Source organism: Ruditapes philippinarum, unplaced genomic scaffold (assembly GCF_026571515.1).
Source record: "Ruditapes philippinarum isolate M1 unplaced genomic scaffold, ASM2657151v2 ctg3503_1_1_1_1, whole genome shotgun sequence".
NCBI lineage: Eukaryota > Metazoa > Mollusca > Bivalvia > Venerida > Veneridae > Ruditapes > Ruditapes philippinarum.
The window spans coordinates 17,588-26,483 of NW_026865979.1; the positions used below are offsets into that span (position 1 = coordinate 17,588).

At 34.9% G+C, this 8,896-nt stretch overlaps 1 long non-coding RNA gene across 1 annotated transcript; it reads left to right on the forward strand.

Annotated features, from left to right (window-relative positions):
* Positions 1–302: 302 nt before the first annotated feature.
* On the forward strand, positions 303–8,382 carry LOC132730930 (uncharacterized). Its single transcript, XR_009625815.1, has 3 exons — positions 303–1,424; positions 2,464–2,563; positions 7,993–8,382. It is a non-coding gene; the product is annotated as an uncharacterized LOC132730930 (long non-coding RNA).
* The last annotated feature ends 514 nt before the right edge of the window (positions 8,383–8,896 follow it).

An 8,896-nucleotide genomic window follows, 5' to 3' on the forward strand; every position in this document is an offset into this window, starting at 1 on the left:
TGAGCTAAAAATAGCACATATTTCAAATTAATTAGACCGTGACCTGACTATGAGATGCATTAACCTGTTGATTTATCGGTACTGTACAAAATACGTGTACTTACAGTCACTTTTCGATGTAAACGGAGAACATATACGAGAAAAATAAACATTTACAAAGTTGATCCTGTTAGTAAACGGATAAAATTTTATAACGGCTATGGGTTATAAAAATGATAACGTGTTTAAGTTACACCCCTGACTGTTTTATGTTGTTATGTATGGATGAGACTCAAATTAAGAATATATATATATAATAGTCTACATATATTATCTGTCTTAGACCTTATTAAGGAATTGACAGAATCTGAAGATAGGGTATGGTTATAAACGAAATATTTCGTGTGACTGAGTACTCCGTCGTAAAAATGAAAAAAACGTATTTGAGTACTGAAATCAGTACTTGTTGTCATCCATAGTTAGAAGTAAAATCAACTGTTAAGTGATAACAATTTGAGTGACAGAGTCTAATTGGAGCACAAGTTGTCAGTGTGAACATAGTAATATTTTGCCAGTCAGTTTATCTGTGCAGTCTGACCAATTATAATAGGCTCGACATATATGAAGGTCTGTTCTGGTAATAAATAATTTAATTTTGTGGTGAAATTGCAACTTAAATTAACTCCATACATATGAGAACGAATATCATTGTTACATTATAATTGTTTTTAAAATAAACTTATGTTGAAAAGTTATGTTGAAAAATTTACCTACATATATATTTGTATTTATAGGTGAACAAAGATGTTGTGGACTAATAATATCTGTCATATGTTGCGGTTCGGACCGGAATGTCCGTCCCGAGGGGACCCGCCCATTGGGCGGTAACGAGGCTTGCCGAGTTACCGCCCATGGGCGGGTTCCCGAGGGACGGATATTTCGATCCGAACCGCAAACATATGTTAGATATTTTTTCTTGCATATTCTGCCATATTATTTCATATCTAAAATGGTTTACCTCAATATGATATATGTGCATGGAAATTAAAGTCATTTCATCAATAACTATTTTCTTACAATAGCGTATGAACTTACAACTTTAATAACAACGGCGAAATGACGTCATCCTAAGCACATATTTCCCTTCTAAAACGACGTCATTTACCGCGGTTCATTCATAAAGTGCGCTAAAATGACGTTGTTGTTTGGCACGCGACTCATCTGGCACCCCCCATGCAAGATGAAATTTCCGGCATGGGTAAAACTCACGGAAACGCCAGTCTGCTATGCAAGAAATGTATATTCCAAGGTTGTTAGAGGCTCTTCTAATTCGTTTTAGTGATGACAGCTGGACAGTTAGAGATGGTAAAATGTGTAAATCATACCTGAGTCCTTGCAAAGAATTTTCCTGTGGGTATTTGCATGAACTTGACACTTATTTTAGGGTAATAATTGCATATAATTTCCTAGACCAATAAGTCTTGCAGGACATTTTTTTCTCACAGAATTATACCTCTCCTAAAACTCTATAGAAAATTCATGGTTCAGGCTTTTCATTAAAGGCCTGTCTCCACAACTTTCTTTATGATTGTTAGTTAATGGACACGACCCATAACTCTAGTATTGATATTTACGATATGATTTCCCTGTTTGACTGTCCTTCTGTTTATGTTTATAGCAGCAGTTTATTACATTAAGCTCATATAATGTGCAAAGAATTGTTTACTTTTATCTTTAAAATAATATTTTCAAATCCAACTACATGTACATTATTTTCGTACTTTTAATAATGTTTTCTGGAGAACAAATGAGCCAAGTCACGACAAAAACAACATATTGCGTTTGCGACCAGCATGGATCCAGACCAGCATGCGCATCCCCACAGGCTGATCGGGATCCATGCTGTTCGCTTACAAACCCTATAACAAGTAGAGAAACTGATATCGAACAGCATGGATCCTGATCAGACTGCGTAAGCTGGTCTGGATCCAAGCTGGTCGCAAACCCATTATGTTGGTTTTGTCATGACACGGCTCAAATTATTTTATTCTGGTTTTAACTTGTTCATTTATTTTAGTAATGAAGCTACACAAATCTTATATTCTTTTTATCACATATCCAAAATAAGAAATGTTAACAGTGAAAAGAAAACACTTTCATTGATGCACTTTAAAGTGTAACACTGACATTTCCTGCATCATTTTTTGCTATGATTGCATAATGCAAATGATAACACATTAAACTATATACACGACCTGTGCATTACCATTTTTACAGAATCGCAAAATCAGCACAGCTTTGTGATAAATATAATAATGCACTATTTATTGTTCAAATGCTTTGTAATTAATCACTAAGGTTTTTCGGCCTTTGTGATTGTATTCTTGCGTATTTGAACTCTACGGTGCATTTTTATGCACCAAGACAATCATAATTGATATTTTCTAAATGTAAAATCCAACATATATCAACTGTATTTTTCAGGTCATCTATACCAGCATTGTATCCACTGTTTTTCAACAATCTACAAGATAATATACATTCAGTGCGGCAGAGGCGGCCCTTGCTCTCCCCAGTGTATATGGTATATACAGTTTTTATTCATTCCAAACATAATACTAGTAGCTTAATTATTATAACATAAGATCATTGATGAAGTATTTTATGCTTAGAACTTTTAAATGCTATCAGCAAAATATTGTAACCAATTTATCCGCTACAACTACATGAAATGGCTGAAATTAAGAAGAGGCCTATGTTGTCAAACAGTTGTGGTCACTAACTTTGAATCATTTGCATCTTATTGCAATGGTTTAAATCCCAACAAGACCTTATAGCCCTTTCATGTTGGAAAGCTATTTAGCTACTGTAGCTTAAGTTGGGTCAGAGGTTGCACACAAGTGCCCAGCTTGATCTGAAAGAATGCCCAGACGTTTTATTTATAACTTAAGCAATATCATGGTCATCCATGACCAAGACTTTTATTCATAAAAAACAATAAAATTATTGTAGAAGAACTGTTTAATTATATAGTTTTGGTGTTGTCCGTCCGTCCATCTCTCCGGCCGTTCGAATTCGTTTCCAGAGTAGTTCTCTGCAACTACTGGCTTGAATTCAACGAAACTTTATGGGAATCATCAATATCAAGAGGAGATGCGCATATCGTTGGCTTGTTCTGGTCCGACACTTTAACTCAGAGTTATGGCCCTTGATTAGTTATGCAGTATGCATATAGAGTAAAAATCGTTTCCGCGCTACTTCTCTGCAACTACTGGCTGGAATTCAACAAAACTATATGGGAACCTTTAATACTAAGAGGAGATGCGCATATCCTCGCCTTGTTAAGGTCAGACACTTTAACTCAGAGTTATGGCCCTTGATTAGTTATGCAGTATGCATATAGAGCAAAAATCATTTCCGCGCTACTTCTCTGCAACTACTGGCTGGAATTCAACAAAACTTTATGGGAACCTTTAATACCAAGAGGAGATGCGCATATCATTACCTTGTTTGGGTCAGACACTTTAACTCAGAATTATGGCTCTTGATTAGTTATCCAGTATGCATATAGAGCAAAAATCGTTTCCGCGCTACTTCTCTGCAACTACTGATTGGAATTCAACAAAACTTTATGGGAACCTTCAATACCAAGAGAAGATGCGCATATCATTGCCTTGTTTGGGTCAGACATTTTAACTCAGAATTATGGCCCTTGATTAGTTATGCAGTATGCATATAGAAAAATATTTGTTTCTGCGCTACTTCTGTGCAACTACTGGCTGGAATTCAGTGAAACTTTATTGGAACCTTCAATACCAAGAGGAGATGCGCATATCGGGTCAGACATTTTAACTTTGAGTTATGACCCTTGATAACTTATGCAGTATACAACCAGAGCAATAATCGTTTCCGTGCTACTTCTCTGTAATACCCCGGTCACATATTCACGGAATACGCCCACGGAAGAGCCACGGATTAATTCCGGCATCGTCCGTAGCTACCCGTACTGGTCAGTAGCTCTCCGTATTGTAACCGTAATCAATCGTAGTAGTCCTTGTATATCCGTAGCGATCCTTGACAATTTTTGAACATGCACAAAAATTTGCTACGGAAAAATCAACCGTAGCGTATCCCTACTAGTCCGTATTAATCCGTACTGATACGTACTGGTCCGTACGAAAACCGTAATAGTCCGTACTGATTCGTAGTCCACCAACTTGTCAAGGATTTCCACGGTTTGGTACGGAGAACTACGTATTTGTACGGTTACCCTACGTATAAGTGACGGTTTTAATACGGATTAATACGGCATTGTCACGGAAAGCCACGATCGTAATACGTTGTACTACGGGGAGGCAAGGATTAGCACGGTCTTATACGGTTTATTGCGTTGCAACACGAAACGGTACGGAATGGTACGGCCCACCACTGTTTAGTACGGATGAATTAAGTATCATGTACTTTTTCAAGGGTATAAATACTACCTTCTTGTTAAAAACAGACATATATATTTGCAGGAACATTTAATAAATGATAATTGCCATTTACTGGCTGCAACTTTATATTGAAATGGCTCAGAATGCGGAGGCAGTGGTCGAGCTGCTTGATGACATGCATAGAAGTCAATTTATATTAAAATCGTACTACAATTCATAAGAAATAAAATAACATTTAATGTTACATATTTTACAAACATTGGATCGTGAAAATGGAGTAAATATGTACATAAAACGAAGTGTCTCATAAGCCTCGGACACTGGCCCTTGAGTGATAATAAGATTAATTAACAAGCTTTTTACATATTTTTAAAACATAAACATCACGATAATAAAGGTAATTGTAAGATGAACAGCAAATCTTAAAATTAAAAGAGAAGCAGTACTGATCAACATTTTTCATTAATGATTACTAGTCCATATCTAATCAGGTAAGCGAAGACAGACGAGATGGTGGACTAGAGATGGGCTTTTACGAAGACCGCTTCATGTTTAGTATGAGGCTCTCATGGCCGAACTTGTTGAGGATCCGGCGTCCTTCAAGAAAATCACTTTAATTGGACCTGATGTGTCTCGGGGTTTGGACGCTATTTAGCTGAATCCTCTCCGCCAAAATCATTGAACGCTGCAATTCGTTTTCTAGGTGTTCTTTTCTTTTGAGGCATTTTGTGCCATGATAAATATATAAATAAAGCCTTATGTCTTCAGTTGTTGTGTTAGTAATAACCAGTACTCAGCGGGGGATATTAATTCAACGAATTTGCTTGTTGAAATTGAAATTTATTATTACAATTTAAATTATACCTGCTTTATGAGAACATACCATTTAATCACATTTTTTGTGGAGCAGAAATAGAAAAAATTGTCACATTAGAATCTAACAGACTATGTTTATTACTGTGGTATAGCCGACTATTTTATTAGGTCAAGTTTTGGGGGATTTCAGTGAAACTTCACAGGATTGTTTGTTACCAAGCCTAGTTGTGCATTCTCTCTTTAATTTTCTGCTTTATTTTTTTTGCACACTTATGGTCCCTAATGGTCAATTTGCAAGTAATATAAGCTTGTCCGCGCTTTTTTCACCAAAACTGCTGGGTGGATTTCAGTGAAACTTTGCAGGATTGTTTGTCACCATGCCTAGTTGTGCATAGTTTGATTTTCCACTTAAATTTTTATGCCCCCGCCTGTTCCGTCCTTCCGTCCTTCTGTCATTCCGTCATCATCAGTTTCTGTTCATTATCTTAAGAACGGTTGCACACATTCAACTCAAATTTGACATATGGATATGTCATGACAAAATACAGGTCAAGTTCGAATTTGGTCATGGTTCGATAATTTTTGACAGAATTATGCCCCTTTAACTTTGAAAATAATATGAAATTTCAGTTTCCGTTCATTATCTCCCCAACGGTACAACACATTCAACTCAAACTTGACATATGGATATGTCATGAAAAAATACATGTCAAGTTCGAATTTGGTCAGGGTTCGATGATTTTTGGCAGAGTTATGCCCCTTTTACTTTGAAAATAATATGAAATTTTCAGTTTCCGTTCATTATCTCCCCAACGGTACAACACATTCAACTCAAATTTGACATATGGATGCGTCAAAAGAATGCGCAGGTCAAGTTCAAATTTGGTCATGGTTTAATGATTATTAACAGAGTAAGGCCCCTTTCACTTTGAAAGTAATATGAAATTTTCAGTTTCCGTTTATTATCTCCCCAACAGTACAACACATTCAACTCAAATTTGACATATGGATAAGTTTTTGGAATGCCCAGGCCAAGTTCGAATTTGGTCATGGTTCAATGATTTTTGGTAGAGTTATGCCCCTTTCAATTTGAAAATGATATGAAATTTTCAGTTTCTGTTCATTATCTACCCAACAGTGTTACATATTCAACTTAAATTTGACATATGGATACACTTAACAAATCTTATAAGTGTGCATGCATAAATGGTCTGATATGTGTGTCATTTTTGGTATGATCATCCTGAAATTTTCAATTTATACAGTTGAGAGATATGATATGATATTACATTTATTAAATTTCATCAGAAACACATATTTAATGAACATGCCCAATAAATGTGATAATGCGTTATAAGCCAATGTCGCAAAAAATGACCATTAAAAATTATTCAAATGTCGTATGGCCATCTGGACTGTTAATTTCAACATTCATTAATTTCAAGCAGCGTTGTCGCATGGATTTGACCCAATCTTTTTTTGGTAATATATAGTTAGATTTATTCACTTTTGGACACTTTTCGCATATTCGTAGGCGATAGTTTGTGGCACAGTACCAAAACTTCTTAAGATGCCGTTCATTTAACCCCATAAAGCTTCTTTGACATTTCCGTGTAGCTTCTATCACATTTAAGTCCAGAGATATTGGTGATATTTCATAAAGTTAATGTTGTTAATAAATGTTCAGAAAGATAGTTGGCGCCCAGGACGTGTGTTTGTTAGATATCCTGAAGAAACTGCATCATATGTTGTTCTTTAGATATTACTAAAGCTCATCATATTCGTTATGATCAGCGCTGAGATCACTATTTATAAACGATTAATGAACCCATTGTTAGTGCAAACAGTCTTGCTGAATTTCCCTGTGGATTGCAACAGACCTTGCCTAGTAACGAGCCAAGATTTCTTAAGACTTACATCTACCACAAAATTAAATGTACAACGATAAATGAAACAGCGATGTTGTTATATAAGTCAACGTCGGTATATGTTGATTAAGAAAAAAAGATCACAGATATCATAATTTTGCGACATTTAGTTTTTACGCGCAATCACTTTTATTTGACATGCTTGTTAAATTTGTGTTTGTTATGACATTAAATAAATAGAATATCATACCATGTCTCTCATCTGTATTTATTGAAAATTTCAGCATGATAGTGTCAACATTGACTCGCATTATTAGATATTTATACATGCACACTTATAAGATTTGTTAAGTGTATGTCAAAGGAATGGGCAGGTCAAGTTGGAATTTGGTCATGGATTGATGATTTTTTTGCAGAGTTATGTCCCTTTCACTTTGAAAATAATATAGATACATCTTAGGAATAAGCAGTTTAAGTTTGAATTTGGTTGTGGTTCAATGATTTTAGACAAACTTATATTTCCTGAATGTTGGAAAAAATTTGAACTTTCAGTTTCAGCACTCATACTTTTAGCTATTATTTTGGCTACAAATATGCAATATGCTATTTCTAAAAGGTTAAGACTGAATAATTACTGTGTCTTGAACATTGTATGAAAATGGTTTGTGTTAACATTGAAAAGTTTTAAGGGCTTTGAACTTAAAATGAAAAAAAATAATTAATGCACCATCTGAAATTTTGGCTGCATGCGGGGGCATCCGTGGCATGATGACACATTTCTAGTTTAACACAATTGTCAAAACTTCCTTTTGTAGGCATAAGTCACTTTTCATTGACAGCTCTTGTTTCCTACATTTCTTTGACCATGCTTTAAATTGCTTTTAATCTTTTAGATCAACTAAGCGTTCCAAGATCTGATATGAAGAAATTTGCAGAGGAGGTGTTTTATGTTGTGCGTCATTAGGAGAAAGAAATAGTCTCTATAGTTTCCAGTGCCGTAGATGAATTCTAGGAACAAATACAGTATGGGGAGCCATTTACCGATCTCAACCATTCAGAAGCATTTTATACACATGAAGAGATTGGCTCAGATTTGATCAGTAACAGTAGACGTGTGTTCAAGAAACTAATATTTGACTTATATGGAAAATTATAAAGAGGAAGGATATGATTCTCCCGTTGCTTGGCACAAACCAAAACTAACAAGTTTTATAAAGTTAAATGAGTGATCTGAGTGTATAAGAGCTTGCACATGAATTTTATATTCTTGGGTTTGAATTGAGAACAGAGAAGTAGAGCTAAAATGGCATGATCTAGAGAATTTGTTTCCTAACCTTTTTGCATTTGAAATATAAGGAATTTTATATATTTCTTTTCTACTCTGTTAAAATAATGCACTCATCCTCTAGTTATATATGATATTGCTCATGTATCACTGTTAGATTGTTTTGAAAAGTTAGATATATTTAATGTATGAATGATGTAAAAAATACTTCCTGAAAATCTAACAGTACCTGTTACATGAAGGTCAAAGCCTGAAATCCAATCTGTAAAGAATGCAAGTTATATAAACTTTGAGAAATTGTGATACCATTTCATTTTCATACCATAATTGTTTTTAACTTTTAAAAGTCTTTGATTTCATTTAAAATGAAAGAGCTCATTTTCAACATTGAGTAAAGTTTGTATTTTTATAAACTAGTTGCAGGGATATTTTGTTCATAGATATGCATCACATTTTTAGCTCACCTGTCACAAAGTGACATGGTGAGTTTTTGTTATCGCTTTTTGTCTGGC